The following is a 16,728-nucleotide window of genomic DNA, read 5'->3' as shown; positions in this document are numbered from 1 at the left end:
TTGAAACTAGGGCTGGGCGATATGGCCTTTTTTTAATATTGCGATATTTTAAGGCCATATTGCGATACACAATATATATCTCGATATTTTGCATCAGCCTTGAATGAACACTTGATGCATATAATCACAGCAGTATGATGATTCTATGTGTTTTGATTGATTGATTGAGACTTTTATTAGTAGGTTGCACAGTGAAGTACATATTCCGTACAATTGACCACTAAATGGTAACACCCCAATAAGTTTTTACAGGGGTCCACTTCAATTGATTCATGATACAGATATATACTATCAGATATATACTATCATCATAATACAGTCATCACACAAGATAATCACATTGAATTATTTACATTATTTATAATCCAGGGTGTGGAGGGGGGCGCCGGATGTAAGTGTCAAAAAGACAGCCAAAAGAGTTTGATATGAGAATAAATCTAAAGTTAAAATATAGGGTAGAAATGCACCCATTTGCAGGAAATGTAGTCTTGATTTTCAAACTTTTCTTTCAAGGCTTGCATGTCTACATTAAAACATTCTTCTTCATACTGCATTAATATATGCTACTTTTAAACTTTCATGCAGAGAAGGAAATCACAACTAAAAAAATCACAAATTTTTTCATACGGTGTTGATGTGGAAATTTTTGACTCGGCATTTTGATGGTGTGGGCGTGTGGCACCGAATGGAGATAAGCGTCTCGACAGACGTCACAATATTTGAACAATGATGACGAAAACTGGTGTCTCTGTCATGTCCGTGTGTCGAAAATTGTTATGCGCTTATTTTTTTATTTGATTTTGTGCGTGGCATAGATTTGCCGTGCGCAGAGGACGCTTGAGCAGGCGCGCACCTTAGGGACTGCGCTAGCATCACAGCTAACGTTAGCCATGCCGCTACCTCGTTCTCTGCTGGGAGAGAACGTATACGTATGTGACGTATGACGTGACAGTATGTGACGTATGACGTGACAGTATGTGACGTATGTCGTGACAGTATGTGACGTATGACGTGACAGTATGTGACGTATGTCGTGACAGTATGTGACGTATGACGTGACAGTATGTGACGTATGACGTGACAGTATGTGACGTATGTCGTGACAGTATGTGACGTATGACGTGACAGTATGTGACGTGTGTAAGAAGGTGCACTTGCTGTCTGTGAGAGGGAGACACAGAAAAGAGTGAGAAGAGCCTGTCGTGTAATGCCAGCAGCTAAAAGCAACTGCGTGAGAATTGTGGATGTGTTGAAGGTGTGCTGGAAAATGCGGAACGGAAATTAGGGCGCAGCAGAAAAGTGGAATGTATTATTTAAATCGGTGCGTTGGAAAACACGGACCGGAGTTTTTTTTTAAACTGGATCTGGATCGGCATTTTCCCATGCCTTGCCGATACGCAATTTTTGGCAAATATCGGCAGCCGATCCGATCCAAATATCGGATCGGGACATCCCTATAGCAGACATGTGTTCCTAAAACCTGATGAATATTTGTGTGTATTCCCAACGCAAAACTAACACATATTAATAACGCCTGTGGACTAGGGCTGGAACTAACAATTATTTTAATAGTTGAAAACCGTATTTTCCGGACTATAAGGTGCACTTAAAATCCTTTTTTTTCCTCAACTCGACAGTGCACCTTATAACCCGGTACACCTAATGTACGGAATAATTCTGGTTTTGCTTCCCGACCTCGAAGCAATTTTATTTGGTACCTAGTGTAATGATAAGCATGACCAGTAGATGGCAGTCAAACATAAGAGATACGTGTAGACTGCAATATGATTGCAATATGACTCAAGTAAGCAACACCAGCATTTTATACAAACCCCGTTTCCATATGAGTTGGGAAATTGTGTTAGATGTAAATATAAACTGAATACAATGATTTGCAAATCCTTTTCAACCCATATTCAGTTGAATGCACTACAAAGACAACATGTTTGATTTAACTTAGATTTTCATGGCTGCAACACGTGCCAAAGTAGTTGGGAAAGGGCATGTTCACCACTGTGTTACATGGCCTTTCCTTTTAACAACACTCAGTAAACGTTTGGGAACTGAGGAGACACATTTTTTGAAGCTTCTCAGCTGGAATTCTTTCCCATTCTTGCTTGATGTACAGCTTAAGTTGTTCAACAGTCCGGGGGTCTCCGTTGTGCTATTTTAGGCTTCATAATGCGCCACACATTTTCAATGTCTGGACTACAGGCAGGCCAGTCTAGTACCCGCACTCTTTTACTATGAAGCCACGTGGCTTGGCATTGTCTTGATGAAATAAGCAGGGGCGTCCATGGTAACGTTGCTTGGATGGCAACATATGTTGCTCCAAAACCTGTATGTACCTTTCAGCATTAATGGCGCCTTCACAGATGTGTAAGTTACCCATGTCTTGGGCACCAATACACCCCCATACCATCACACATGCTGGCTTTTACACTTTGTGCCTATAACAATCCGGATGGTTCTTTTCCTCTTTGGTCCGGAGGACACGACATCCACAGTTTCCAAAAACAATGTGAAATGTGGCCTCGTCAGACCACAGAACACTTTTCCACTTTGTACCAGTCCATCTTAGATGAGCTCAGGCCCAGCGAAGCCGACGGCGTTTCTGGGTGTTGTTGATAAACGGTTTTCGCCTTGCATAGGAGAGTTTTAACTTGCACTTACAGATGTAGCGACCAACTGTAGTAACTGACAGTGGGTTTCTTAAGTGTTCCTGAGCCCATGTGGTGATATCCTTTACACACTGATGTCGCTCGTTGATGCAGTACAGCCTGAGGGATGGAAGGTCACGGGCTTAGCTGCTTACGTGCAGGGAATTCTCCAGATTCTCTGAACCTTTTGATGATATTACGGACCGTAGATGGTGAAATCCCTAAATTCCTTGCAATAGCTGGTTGAGAAAGGTTTTTCTTAAACTGTTCAACAATTTTCTCACGCATTTGTTGACAAAGTGGTGACTCTCGCCCCGTCCTTGTTTGTGAATGACTGAGCATTTCATGGAATCTCCTTTTATACCCAATCATGGCACCCACCTGTTCCCAATTAGCCTGCACACCTGTGGGATGTTCCAAATAAGTGTTTGATGAGCATTCCTCAACTTTATCAGTATTTATTGCCACCTTTCACAACTTCTTTGTCACGTGTTGCTGGCATCAAATTCTAAAGTTAATGATTATTTGCAAAAAAGTTGAACATCAAATATGTTGTCTTTGTAGCATATTCAACTGAATATGGGTTGAAAAGGATTTGCAAATCATTGTATTCCGTTTATATTTACATCTAACACAATTTCCCAACTCATATGGAAACAGGGTTTGTATGTTACATTAAAAATATAGAACTTTACACACGGCGCTCAAAAATACGAGTATTATTATGGCGTGTGTTTAAGGTAAGACATGTTATCTGACGTTTTGTTTCGCAATATTATGCAAAACCATCCGCCGCCTCAGGAAGGGGAAGCAGTGCACTATCAACACCGTGTATGGTGGTGATGGTGTTCTGCTGACCTCGACTGCGGATGTTGTGAATCGGTGGAGGGAATACTTCGAAGACCTCCTCAATCCCACCGACACGTCTTCCTATGAGGAAGCAGTGACTGGGGAGTCTGTGGTGGGCTCTTCTGTTTCTGGGGATGAGGTTGCTGAGGTAGTTAAAAAGCTCCTCGGTGGCAAGGCCCCGGGGGTGGATGAGATCCGCCCGGAGTTCCTTAAGGCTCTGGATGCTGTGGGGCTGTCTTGGTTGACAAGACTCTGCAGCATCGCGTGGACATCGGGGGCGGTACCTCTGGATTGGCAGACCGGGGTGGGGTGGTGGTTCCTCTATTTAAGAAGGGGAACCGGAGGGTGTGTTCTAACTATCGTGGGATCACACTCCTCAGCCTTCCCGGTAAGGTGTATTCAGGTGTACTGGAGAGGAGGCTACGCCGGATAGTCGAACCTCGGATTCAGGAAGAACAGTGTGGTTTTCGTCCTGGTCGTGGAACTGTGGACCAGCTCTATACTCTCGGCAGGGTCCTTGAGGGTGCATGGGAGTTTGCCCAACCAGTCTACATGTGCTTTGTGGACTTGGAGAAGGCATTGGACCGTGTCCCTCGGGAAGTCCTGTGGGGAGTGCTCAGAGAGTATGGGGTATCGGACTGTCTGATTGTGGCAGTCCGCTCCCTGTATGATCAGTGTCAGAGCTTGGTCCGCATTGCCGGCAGTAAGTCGGACACGTTTCCAGTGAGGGTTGGACTCCGCCAAGGCTGCCCTTTGTCACCCATTCTGTTCATAACTTTTATGGACAGAATTTCTAGGCGCAGTCAAGGCGTTGAGGGGATCTGGTTTGGTGGCTGCTGGATTAGGTCTCTGCTTTTTGCAGATGATGTGGTCCTGATGGCTTCATCTGGCCAGGATCTTCAGCTCTCACTGGATCGGTTCGCAGCCGAGTGTGAAGCGACTGGGATGAGAATCAGCACCTCCAAGTCCGAGTCCATGGTTCTCGCCCGGAAAAGGGTGGAGTGCCATCTCCGGGTTGGGGAGGAGATCTTGCCCCAAGTGGAGGAGTTCAAGTACCTCGGAGTCTTGTTCACGAGTGAGGGAAGAGTGGATCGTGAGATGGACAGGCGGTTCGATGCGGCGTCTTCAGTAATGTGGACGCTGTATCGATCCGTTGTGGTGAAGAAGGAGCTGAGCCGGAAGGCAAAGCTCTCAATTTATTGGTCGATCTACATTCCCATCCTCACCTATGGTCATGAGCTTTGGGTTATGACCGAAAGGACAAGATCACGGGTACAAGCGGCCGAAATGAGTTTCCTCCGCCGGGTGGCGGGGCTCTCCCTTAGAGATAGGGTGAGAAGCTCTGCCATCCGGGGGGAGCTCAAAGTAAAGCCGCTGCTCCTCCACATGGAGAGGAGCCAGATGAGGTGGTTCGGGCATCTGGTCAGGATGCCACCCGAACGCCTCCCAAGGGAGGTGTTTAGGGCACGTCCGACCGGTAGGAGGCCGCGGGGAAGACCCAGGACACGTTGGAAAGACTATGTCTCCTGGCTGGCCTGGGAACGCCTCGGGGTCCCACAGGAAGAGCTGGACGAAGTGGCTGGGGAGAGGGAAGTCTGGGCTTCCCTGCTTAGGCTGCTGCCCCCGCGACCCGACCTCGGATAAGCGGAAGAAGATGGATGGATGGATGTTATCTGACGTTTTGTTTTGCAATATTATGCAAAACCAACCTTTCTTACCTTCTGGTACCTGCTGATCTTTATCTGCATAAATCCTGAAAAATTGCGCGCGTCCGCCTTTGTAGTACCTCTGTCGGATGAGGTGGACCTCCGGCAAACTGATGACTACTACAGTTCGACATAAATGGGTCCTACCTGGAAAAGAAATGAAAATAACCTTATATGCTACATTGGAAAAGATTGCATACTAGGGTTGGTATCATGCAGTGTAATGCAACACGTAAGCACGCTGCTATAGTATGTGCACTAAGGTGCTGAGGGTTATGATAACCGCTGCTCTGTCAGCACAATCCCAGAGTGCCATTTATTTGTTCTCCGTTCTGACTTTTTGTGTTTGGGCAGCTTTTTGAGCGACGTGTGCAAGTGCCAAGTACAGTAGAAGTATGTGTTACACTCCAGCTGATTCAGTTGTTGCATCATGGGGCTCCTTTAATGGCTGCTGCATATATTTGCACACATTATTGCCTACATTATTTAGGTCTAAGGGGAGTGAGAGACACTGTAGATTTCCCAAGTGAATATCTTACGTCACTCATTTCATCTGAGCTCAATTTGAACATTTATAGAGCGTGCATTGTCTCGATCGATGTTGAACATTTTTATTTACCTACTCTGTTCCAGTGTCTCACTCTGTCAGTAAATCAGAAGGTTTTAAACTGTGAGTGGCACCAGAAGACTTCAGGGCTGCTACAGCAGCTTGAACAAAATGTAAATGACCTATAAATGGGTTATACTTGTATAGCGCTTTTCTACCTTCAAGGTAGGGCCGGGCGATATGGTCTTTTATTAATATCTGGATATTTTTAGGCCATGTCACGATACACCATATACAGGTAAAAGCCAGTAAATTAGAATATTTTGAAAAACTTGATTTATTTCAGTAATTGCATTCAAAAGGTGTAACTTGTACATTATATTTATTCATTGCACACAGACTGATGCATTCAAATGTTTATTTCATTTAATTTTGATGATTTGAAGTGGCAACAAATGAAAATCCAAAATTCCGTGTGTCACAAAATTAGAATATTACTTAAGGCTAATACAAAAAAGGGATTTTTAGAAATGTTGGCCAACTGAAAAGTATGAAAATGAAAAATATGAGCATGTACAATACTCAATACTTGGTTGGAGCTCCTTTTGCCTCAATTACTGCGTTAATGCGGCGTGGCATGGAGTCGATGAGTTTCTGGCACTGCTCAGGTGTTATGAGAGCCCAGGTTGCTCTGATAGTGGCCTTCAACTCTTCTGCGTTTTTGGGTCTGGCATTCTGCATCTTCCTTTTCACAATACCCCACAGATTTTCTATGGGGCTAAGGTCAGGGGAGTTGGCGGGCCAATTTAGAACAGAAATACCATGGTCCGTAAACCAGGCACGGGTAGATTTTGCGCTGTGTGCAGGCGCCAAGTCCTGTTGGAACTTGAAATCTCCATCTCCATAGAGCAGGTCAGCAGCAGGAAGCATGAAGTGCTCTAAAACTTGCTGGTAGACGGCTGCGTTGACCCTGGATCTCAGGAAACAGAGTGGACCGACACCAGCAGATGACATGGCACCCCAAACCATCACTGATGGTGGAAACTTTACACTAGACTTCAGGCAACGTGGATCATGTGCCTCTCCTGTCTTCCTCCAGACTCTGGGACCTCGATTTCCAAAGGAAATGCAAAATTTGCATGGTTGGGTGATGGTGCTGCCGATATTTGCCAAAAATTGCGTATCGGCAAGGCATGGGAAAATGCCGATCCAGATCCAGTTTAAAAAAAAAACTCCGGTCCGTGTTTCCCAACGCACCGATTTAAATAATATATTCCACTTTTCTGCTGCTCCGTAATTTCCGTTCCGCATTTTCCAGCACACCTTCAACACATCCACAGGTCTGTGAATTCTCACGCAGTTGCTTTTAGCTGCTGGCATTACACGACAGGCTCTTCTCACTCTTTCCTGTGTCTCCCTCTCACAGACAGCAAGTGCACCTTCTTACACACGTCACATACTGTCACGTCATACGTCACATACTGTCACGACATACGTCACATACTGTCACGACATACGTCACATACGTATACGTCCTCCCCGAGCAGAGAGGTAGCAGCATGGCTAACGTTAGCTGTGATGCTAGCGCAGCCGTGCGAGCAACGCTCCTTCTAAGGTGCTCGCCTGTGCAATTGCGCACTGTTTAAGCGTCCTCTGCGCATAGCAAATCTATGCCACGCACAAAATCAAATAAAAAAATAAGCGCATAACAATTTTCGACACACGGACACGACAGAGAAAACAGTTTTCGTCATCATTGTTCAAATATTGTGACGTCTGTCGAGACACTTATCTCCATTCGGTGCCACACGTCCACACCATCAAAATGCCGAGGCAAAAATTTCCACATCAACACCGTATGAAAAAATTAGTGATTTTTTTAGTTGTGATTTCCTTCTCTGCATGAAAGTTTAAAAGTAGCATATATTAATGCAGTACGAAGAAGAATGTTTTAATGTAGACATGCAGATGTGACCAATCTAAGTAAAACTAGATCTGACCAATATAAGACTAGATGTGACCAATCTAAGACTAAATGTGACCAATCTAAGTAAGACTAGATCTGACCAATCCAAGTCTAAGACTAAATGTGACCAATCCAAGTCTAAGAGTAGATGTGACCAATCCAAGTCTAAGACTAGATGTGACCAGTCTAAGACTAGATGTGACCAATATAAGTCTAAGACTAGATGTGACCAGTCTAAGACTAGATTTGACCAATCCAAGTAAAACTAGATGTGACCAATCTAAGACTAGATGTGACCAATCTAAGACTAGATGTGACCAATCTAAGTAAGACTAGATGTGACCAATCTAAGTAAGACTAGATCTGACCATCTAAGTCTAAGACTAGATGTGACCAATCCAAGTCTAAGACTAGATGTGACCAATCCAAGTCTAAGAGTAGATGTGACCAGTCTAAGACTAGATGTGACCAATCTAATACTAGATGTGACCAATCTAAGTCTAATACTAGATGTGACCAATCTAAGTCTAATACTAGATGTGACCAATCTAAGTCTAACACTAGATATGACCAATCTAAGACTAGATGTGACCAATCTAAGTAAGATTAGATCTGACCAGTCTAATACTAGATGTGACCAATCTAAGTCTAACACTAGATATGACCAATCTAAGTAAGATTAGATCTGACCAGTCTAAGATTAGATGTGACCAATCTAAGTAACACTAGTTCTGACCAATCTAAGTCTAAGACTAGAGCTGACCAATCTAAGTCTAAGACTATATCTGACCAATCTAAGTCTAATACTAGATGTGACCAATCTAAGTCTAAGACTAGATGTGACCAATCTAAGTCTAATACTAGATGTGACCAATCTAAGTCTAATACTAGATGTGACCAATCTAAGTCTAATACTAGATGTGACCAATCTAAGTCTAACACTAGATATGACCAATCTAAGACTAGATGTGACCTATCTAAGTAAGATTAGATCTGACCAGTCTAATACTAGATGTGACCAATCTAAGTCTAACACTAGATATGACCAATCTAAGTAAGATTAGATCTGACCAGTCTAAGATTAGATGTGACCAATCTAAGTAACACTAGTTCTGACCAATCTAAGTCTAAGACTAGAGCTGACCAATCTAAGTCTAAGACTATATCTGACCAATCTAAGTCTAATACTAGATGTGACCAATCTAAGTCTAAGACTAGATGTGACCAATCTAAGTCTAATACTAGATGTGACCAATCTAAGTCTAAGACTAGAAGTGACCAATCTAAGACTAGATGTGACAAATCTGACCAATCTAAGTCTAAGACTATATCTGACCAATCTAAGTCTAATACTAGATGTGACCAATCTAAGTCTAAGACTAGATGTGACCAATCTAAGTCTAATACTAGATGTGACCAATCTAAGTCTAAGACTAGAAGTGACCAATCTAAGACTAGATCTGACCAATCTAAGGTTAAGACTAGATTTGACCAATCCAAGTCTAAGACTAGATGTGACCAATCCAAGTCTAAGACTAGATGTGACCAATCCTAGTCTAAGAGTAGATGTGACCAGTCTAAGACTAGATGTGACCAATCCAAGTCTAAGACTAGATGTGACCAATCCAAGTCTAAGAGTAGATGTGACCAGTCTAAGACTATATGTGACCAATCTAAGTCTAAGACTAGATGTGACCAATCTAAGTCTAAGACTAGATCTGAACAGTCTAAGACTAGATCTGACCAATCCAAGTCTAAGACTAGATGTGACCAATCCAAGTCTAAGACTAGATGTGACCAATCCAAGTCTAAGAGTAGATGTGACCAGTCTAAGACTAGATGTGACCAGTCTAAGACTAGATGTGACCAATCTAAGTCTAAGACTAGAAGTGACCAATCTAAGACTAGATGTGACAAATCTAAGTCTAACACTAGATGTGACCAATCTAAGACTAGATGTGACAAATCTAAGTCTAACACTAGATATGACCAATCTAAGACTAGATGTGACCAATCTAAGTCTAAGACTAGATCTGACCAGTCTAAGACTAGATGTGACCAATCCAAGTCTAAGACTAGATGTGACCAATCCTAGTCTAAGAGTAGATGTGACCAGTCTAAGACTAGATGTGACCAATCCAAGTCTAAGACTAGATGTGACCAATCCAAGTCTAAGAGTAGATGTGACCAGTCTAAGACTAGATGTGACCAATCTAAGTCTAAGACTAGATGTGACCAACCTAAGTCTAAGACTAGATCTGACCAATCTAAGTCTAAGACTAGATTTGACCAATCCAAGTCTAAGACTAGATGTGACCAATCCAAGTCTAAGAGTAGATAATAATAATAATAATAACTTGGATTTATATAGCGTTTTTCTAAGTACCCAAAGTCGCTTTTACATGTAGAACCCATCATTCGTTCACACCTGGTGGTGGTAAGCTACTTTCATAGCCACAGCTGCCCTGGGGTAGACTGACGGAAGCGTGGCTGCAATTTGCGCCAACGGCCCCTCCGACCACCACCTATCATTCATCATTCAATTCACCGGTGTGAGTGGCACCGGGGGCAAAGGGTGAAGTGTCCCGCCCAAGGACACAACGGCAGCGATTTTTTTTTGGATGGTAAGAGGAAGATGTGACCAGTCTAAGACTAGATGTGACCAATCCAAGTCTAAGAGTAGATGTGACCAGTCTAAGACTAGATGTGACCAATCTAAGTCTAAGACTAGAAGTGACCAATCTAAGACTAGATGTGACAAATCTAAGTCTAAGACTAGATCTGACCAATCTAAGTCTAAGACTAGATTTGACCAATCTAAGTCTAAGACTAGATCTGACCAATCTAAGTCTAAGACTAGATTTGACCAATCTAAGTCTAAGACTATATCTGACCAATCTAAGTATAATACTAGATGTGACCAATCTAAGGCTAAGACTAGATCTGACTAGATCTACGTGCAGACATAATTTGTAGGTCCAGAGTTATGAAATAAGTGTCAATGTGGTCATCCTTTTAAGAAAAACATTGTTTCAGAACCTACGAAGCTAACTTCAGCTATGTCTACAATGCAGAGTATGAGGTCAACACAAAACTCCGTAGAAGAGAATCCAGGAAATCAGTTTTTGGGGCAGTGGGGGAGGTCCCAACTGTGTTCTATTCTCTGGGGGGAGGCTAACTGTGCCACACTTGTGCTACAGAGCAGGAGGACAACTATTGTGCTCTCTGTTTCAATGCATTCAACGTTATTGCAAACCTATTTCTGTCAATTGTTCCGTACACTCAACAGATGTTTTCCTCAGAGACATTTTCTTCCAACCACGACCTTGCTTTGTTCTTCCCTATGTCATGGAGTGATTGTAGGGCTCTACGGTGTACCGGTACTAGTATAGCATCGCGGCACTAATGAATCAAAAACGGTACTATACTCTGTTTGAAAAGTACCGGTTCCCGGGCATGACGGTGCGTCGTCAGGTCATGACATTGCTGCTTTTACGAGCAGGGGAGCATGCTCGGCAGCGCACACACACAGAGTACTTACAAGCAGACACAGTGTGTAGACAGAAAAGGGAGAACGGACGCATTTTGGTGTAAAAAGTAAAGATAAAGGTGAAGTTATAACACTGAAACACCCTCAGGAAGAGGTGCTTTAAGACATGGCTAACTAGCTAGCGGCTAACATCCATCCGCAGTGTTTTAACTACTTCTAAATCACTAATCCTGGCCTCCATGGCGACAAATAAAGATAGTTTCTTACAAGTATCATTATCACTGCAGGACGAGGAATAGCTAAACATGCTTCACTACACACCGTAGGAGGATACAATATCTGTAAACGCCATGACATCTACTATAATGATACCAAGTACAAGAGCGTATCTAGTCGATACTACTATGATTACATCGATATTTTTTATTGTGACAAAGTCTTTTGTCCTTTAAAAAAAAAAATCACACTATGTTTATAAACTCAAGAAATATGTCCCTGGACTTTGAATATGACCAATGTATGATCCTGTAACTACTTGGTATCGGATCCATACCTAAATGTGTGGTATCATCCAAAACTAATATAAATTATCAAACAGTAGAAGAATGAGTGATTATTACTAGAGATGTCCGATAATATCGGACTGCCGATATTATCGGCCGATAAATGCTTTAAAATGTAATATCGGAAATGATCGGTATCGGTTTCAAAAAGTACAATTTAGTACTTTTTAAAACGCCGCTGTACGGAGTGGTACATGGACGTAGGGAGAAGTACGGAGCGCCAATAAACCTTAAAGGTACTGCCTTTGCGTGCCGGCCCAATCACATAATATCTACAGCATATCTAATATCTAAGGCATACTTGAGGGTGGCCGTATAAACAAGTTTAACACTGTTACAAATATGCGCCACACTGTGAACCCACACCAAACAAGAATGACAAACACATTTCGGGAGAACATCCGCACCGTAACACAACATAAACACAACAGAACAAATACCCAGAATCCCTTGCAGCACTAACTCTTCGGGGACGCTACAATATACACCCCCCGCTACCACCTCAACCCCGCCCACCTCAACCTCCTCATGCTCTCTCAGGGAGAGCACGTCCCAAATTCCAAGCTGCTGTTTTGAGGCATGTTAAAAAAAAATAATGCACTTTGTGACTTCAATAATAAATATGGCAGTGCCATGTTGGCATTTTTTTCCATAACTTGAGTTGATTTATTTTGGAAAACCTTGTTACATTGTTTAATGCATCCAGCGGGGCATCACAACAAAATTAGGCATAATAATGTGTTAATTCCACCACTGTATATATTGGTATCGGTTGATATCGGAATCGGTAATTAAGCAAAAAAGCCATTATCGGACATCTCTAATTATTACATTTTAACAGAAGTGTAGATAGAACATGTTAAAACAGAAAATAAGCAGATATTAACAGTAAATTAACAAGTAGATTAATAATCCATTTTTACAGTTTGTCCCTCATAATGTGTACAAAATAATAGGTGTATAAATGACACAATATGTTACTGCAGACTAATTAGGAGTCTTTGTTTGTTTACTTACTACTAAAAGACAAGTTGTCTAGTATGTTCACTATTTTATTTAAGGACTAAATTGCAATAATACACATGTTTAACAAACCCTAAGATTTGTTGTTAAAATAAAGTCAATAATGCCATTTTCTGTGGTTCTCCTTATTTAAAAGAAAGTACCGAAAACATTTTGGTACCGGTACTAAAATATTGGTATGGGTTAGAGATGCGCGGTTTGCGGACACAACCGCGGAGTCCGCGGATTATCCGCGGGTCGGGCGGTTGAAATAAAAAAAAATTAGATTTTAAATAGATTCAGGCGGGTGGCAGTTAAACCAATTCGGAAATATATATACATAGTTAAATGTTGTTACCCACATACGAAAAACGAGCAGGCACCTGCAGCATATGCCACAACAGAAGAAGAAAAAAAACAGAGATGGCAACGCCGGCAGCAAACGTGGTACGCGACAAACTAAAAAAGGGAATACTAAAGACCAGGGGAAAAAAGGCCAGAAAAATCCAGCGTGGACTCGTTTTTATGAGGTTGTAAATCAGGATGATAGTAATGCTGGCTACGTGATTTGCAAGAGCTGCGACGCTGTTTATGTCTACGACAGTCACAAAACCGGGACATCTAACATGGTGCATCACATTTGTGCAAAACCCCGAAGCTCCACAAACACCCTGAGCATGAGCAGTTTCGTCCGCCGTTATCCCAGAAGAGTGCCACAGGATGTTAAAACAAGATAGAACGCAGCTGCCTGCAGCAGTTTGAGTGGCGCGAGCGCGCTTGGAGGTGCGCTCAGCGCGGCTCCCAGATGATTGCGCACTGGTGTGCGTCTGGGTCGTGACAGCGTGGCACGCGAATGTCTGTGCTACATTGGATCAGTCTCCTTTCTTTAACAGGCAAAAGCTTTATAACCTCACTAATGCCTTGCATCGTCTATATTAGATGTATAACAACGGGCGGGTGCGGTTTTGATTAAATGTTAGTTCGGGTGTATGGCGGATGGTTGACGACTTTTGTGATGCGGTTGCGGATGAAATAATTGCCTATCCGCGCATCTCTAGTATGGGTACAACCCTACCTCTGAGCAATCCTCCAAACTCTGCAGGCGTTTGAGTCTTGTTTGCCTCAACTGCCATAAAACCGATTTGCTATTTTTGCTGTTTGTCTTCTGCTAAAGCTGGGGGAAAAAAAACGGCATTTCAGTCATACAAATATAAAAAAAGCCTCATCAAGTCACAATTAGAGCAGCTGTTTGGTTAAAAAAAAATTGCCACACCCCCTGTCATTATTTCCATTGCCCCTTCATTTACCCTTTTCCTTCCCTTGCAGTCATTCTATTTTCAAACTCTTAGCGGGTTATTGTGAATATTCAAAATGATTAGTCAATTAAGTCGACAATAACACTCGTCAACGTGGACTAAAAATTCAAGCAGGTTTTTTTATATAGAAGCGATTGAACTCAAGCTCGCATCCTTAGAAAATACACCGAACAAAAAATATAAACGCAACATTTTTGTTTTTGGTCCCATTTTTTATGAGTTTTTACTTTATACACAAAAGACCTATTCCTCTCAAATAATGAATCACAAATCAGCCTGAAGGAGTCTGGAGCTAAAATTATGACTGAAATGATGAAGCTGCATTTTAATTAGGGCCCGCATGGCCCATTGCAAAAGTCCTTATGCAATGGGACATAAGGACCTATTGAATTTCTAAGGTTTTATTAGGGCCCGCATGGCCCATTGTATAAGGACTCCCAAAGGGAGTCCTTATGCAGTGGGACATAAGGACCTATTGAATTTGTAAGGTTTTATTATTATTATTATACCGGCCGCCTCTTTGAGCTGCAATTTGACCCACTTAACATGCTTCAAAACTCACCATATTTGACGCACACTTCAGGACCTGCGAAAATTGCCTTTTGATAAAAAAACCAAACCCCAAAAATAAAAATTGCGCTCTAGCGCCCCCTAGGAAAAAAAAAACTAGACTGCCTGTAACTCCCACTAGGAAGGTCGGAGAGACATGAAACAAAAACCTCTATGTAGGTCTGACTCAGACCTAGCTTTCATAATAGTACATTCTCGGGCTAAAATCAACAGGAAGTTGGCAATTCCCCCTTCAAGACAAAAAAGTACTAAAAACGGTCACTTTTGCCTCTTTGAGCTGTAATTTGACCCCCTTAACATGCTTCAAAACTCACCAAACTGAACGCACACATCAGGACTGGCAGACATTGCGATCTAATAAAAAAAACCTAACCCCAAATTTAAAAATTGCGCTAAAGCAAATTTTTGAATAAAACAGAGAAAAAACTGCTCCTCGGAAGAAAAAAATGACAAAACTGCCTGTAACTCCCACTGGGAAGGTCGGAGAGACATGAAACAAAAACCTCTATGTAGGTCTCACTTAGACCTACATTTCATAAATTGACAACCCCCAGCAAAAATCAACAGGAAGTTTGCTATTCCCCCTTCAAAACAATTGTTTTGTAAAAACCGGTCACCTTCCTTCAAAAACTATCTCCTCTGAGCGCGTTTGTCGTTTCGGCTTCAAACTAACACAGGAGAGAGATTAAACCCTTGTGTATAAAATAACAGAACAGCTTTTTAATACCTGCTCCGGTTTTGATTTTATGACCCTTCAAAGACCCGCTGCGCTGATGCTGCTGCGCTGCTGTTTTTTTAAGATGGCTGCTTAAAAGCAGGAAGCACCAACGTGCCCACACAATGCAGACAAGGTAGGTACGCTAGACAAAAGTCTTGGGACACTTCAGACTAAAAGTAGACAAAAGTATTGGGACACTTAGGACTAGCACCTGCCAAATATGCGGGCCCGACCAATGCTGCTTGCAGCTTTAATTATTATTATTATTATTCTTCCGCAACTTTGCGCTGTAATTTGACCCCCTTAACATACTTCAAAACTCACCAAATTTTACACACACATCAGTAATATACGGCAAAACTTTTTATCAAAAAACCAAACCTCAAAACTCAAAATTGCGCTCTAGCGTCTCCTACGGAAAAAAAAAACTAGACTGCCTGTAACTCCCACTAGGAAGGTCAGAGAGACATGAAACAAAAACCTTTATGTAGGTGTGACGTAGACCTAGATTTCATAATAGTATATTCTCAAAAATCAACAGGAAGTTGGCAATTCCCCCTTCAAGACAAAAAAGTACTAAAAACAGTAACTTTTGCCTCTTTGAGCTGTATTTTCACCCTCTTAACATGCTTCAAAACTCACCAAACTGAACACACACATCAGGACTGGCAAAAATTGCGATCTAATAAAAAACCTAACCCCAAATCTCAAAATTGCGCTCTAGCGCAATTTTTGAATAAAACGCAGAAAAAACTGCTCCTCGGAAGAAAAAAATGACAAAACTGCCTGTAACTCCCACTGGGAAGGTCGGAGAGACATGAAACAAAAACCTCTATGTAGGTTTCACTTAGACCTACATTTCATATATTGACAATCCATCCATCCATCCATTTTCTACCGCTTATTCCCTTTGGGGCCCCAGCAAAAATCAACAGGAAGTTTGCAATTTCCCCTTCAAAACAATTTTTTTTAATAAACCGGTCACTTCTCTTCAAACATTATCTCCCCTGAGCGCGTTTGTCGTATCAGCTTCAAAATAACACAGGAGAGAGATTGAACCCTTCCAAATAAAAGTTATCGAAAGCATTTTTCTAACTGCTCCGGTTTTGATTTTATGAGCCTTCAAAGAACCGCTGCGCTGATGCTGCTGCGCTGCTGTTTTTTTTAAGATGGCTACTAAAGAGCAGGAAGCACCAACGTCCCCACACAATGCAGACAAGGTAGGTACACTAGACAAAAGTCTTGGGACACTTCAAACTAAAAGTAGACAAAAGTATTGGGACACTTGGGACTAAAACTTGACAAAAGTATTGGGACACTTAGGACTAGCACCTGCCAAAT

At 42.2% G+C, this 16,728-nt stretch overlaps 1 protein-coding gene across 1 annotated transcript in view; it reads left to right on the top strand.

Moving 5' to 3' along the window:
• Window positions 1-16,728, top strand: part of clstn2a (calsyntenin 2a) — a 628,752-nt gene that overhangs the window by 60,253 nt on the left and 551,771 nt on the right. The window lies entirely within an intron of this gene.

Source organism: Nerophis lumbriciformis, linkage group LG03 (genome assembly GCF_033978685.3).
Source record: "Nerophis lumbriciformis linkage group LG03, RoL_Nlum_v2.1, whole genome shotgun sequence".
Lineage (NCBI taxonomy): Eukaryota > Metazoa > Chordata > Actinopteri > Syngnathiformes > Syngnathidae > Nerophis > Nerophis lumbriciformis.
The sequence above is the reverse complement of the archived record's forward strand: the minus strand, read 5'-3'. Positions and strand labels throughout refer to the sequence as shown.